The sequence below is a fragment of the Rhinopithecus roxellana genome, chromosome 8 (genome assembly GCF_007565055.1).
Source record: "Rhinopithecus roxellana isolate Shanxi Qingling chromosome 8, ASM756505v1, whole genome shotgun sequence".
Lineage (NCBI taxonomy): Eukaryota > Metazoa > Chordata > Mammalia > Primates > Cercopithecidae > Rhinopithecus > Rhinopithecus roxellana.
The window spans coordinates 94,189,255-94,190,397 of NC_044556.1; the positions used below are offsets into that span (position 1 = coordinate 94,189,255).

Sequence of the window (1,143 nt, forward strand, 5' to 3'; positions counted from 1 at the left end):
CAGTTTCCTCAAGTCCCAGTTCTCATAAGGTGATATGAAGAGCCCAGGGACATCTTTACACACAATGGGTTACAGGAGAGGAACCCCGAACTTAGAGATCTGGAATCTTTTATAATAGGCAGTAAGTCCACTTGACCTTTGCATTGGAGGCAGATGTTACCTTTGCGTTGGAGGCAGATGTTACACCCGGATGTTTATCTTACAGCACCAAGGCAACTCCTAGGGAGAGGCGAGCTCTGACTCCACCCAGACCCATCCCCCAAGTTCCTCCTTCTTCCCTCCAGCGGATCATTAATCTCCCAGGACACACGCTGCACGCTAATTGCGCTCATAATGGGAAATGAGTCAGAGAGAAGGGTCACCACTGTGGTGACATGGAGCTACCTTTTTATAGGCACATGGTTTTAATGGGAATGTGAGAAGGAATCACTGCCCTAAGGCAGCCTCTGGTTTGACTAGCTTGAAACAACCAAGGCTTCTCCCCATTTCGAATTGTAAATTAATTATAGCCTAAGCTTAGCATCTCAGTCAGCCTTCATTATCCATTCAGTTTGAGGGCCATTACGGACCACAGAGCATCCGGCTCCGCCAGACAGCAGCACATCTGTACTCTCAACTCATGGAGTAAAACTGGAGCTGCTATCTCATTTCCCTCAGTTAATAGCAAAATAAAGAGTGCCCCGGGGGAAGGAGACCTGTCAATGGTAAGATAGGCTCACATCCGGGCTGGCAGGGTCTTACTTTCCTCACAGAGCTGCAGGAGGAAGGGGCGCCCTCACTGGGAGCTTTATTGGGGACTGCAGCTGAGCCTGAGCTCCAGGGCAATGTGGAGCAGTTCTGAGAAGTTGTCTCAGTTTCACAATTACTTCTTTGCCAGAATGCAGAGAAAACTGGGGTGCTCTTATTTCTGCTTTATGAGACGCCTTGTTGTGAAAAGGGTCTGGGATTCCAGGGATTGGAAAGCAAGTATTGTTGATGGGAACCAGGAGATTTGAGCTGTAGTCCTGTCCCCACTGCTCACTGACACCATCCTTGGATGAGTCACTCAATCTATTAGTTTACTAATTCCTCAGAGGATGTAATTCTTCCTGCCTTGCCTGTATCTCAGGGTTGTTGTTGGAGTCTAATTAAATAATAGGCTAG

The 1,143-nt window shown here is 47.9% G+C and overlaps 1 long non-coding RNA gene across 1 annotated transcript in view; it reads right to left on the minus strand.

Annotated features, from left to right (window-relative positions):
• Positions 1 to 242, minus strand: part of LOC115899199 — an 8,992-nt gene extending 8,750 nt beyond the window's left edge. The window contains exon 1 of the long non-coding RNA XR_004058895.1: positions 161 to 242. This is a non-coding gene — a long non-coding RNA (uncharacterized LOC115899199). The remainder of the gene's footprint in view (positions 1 to 160) is intronic.
• Positions 243 to 1,143: the final 901 nt, after the last annotated feature.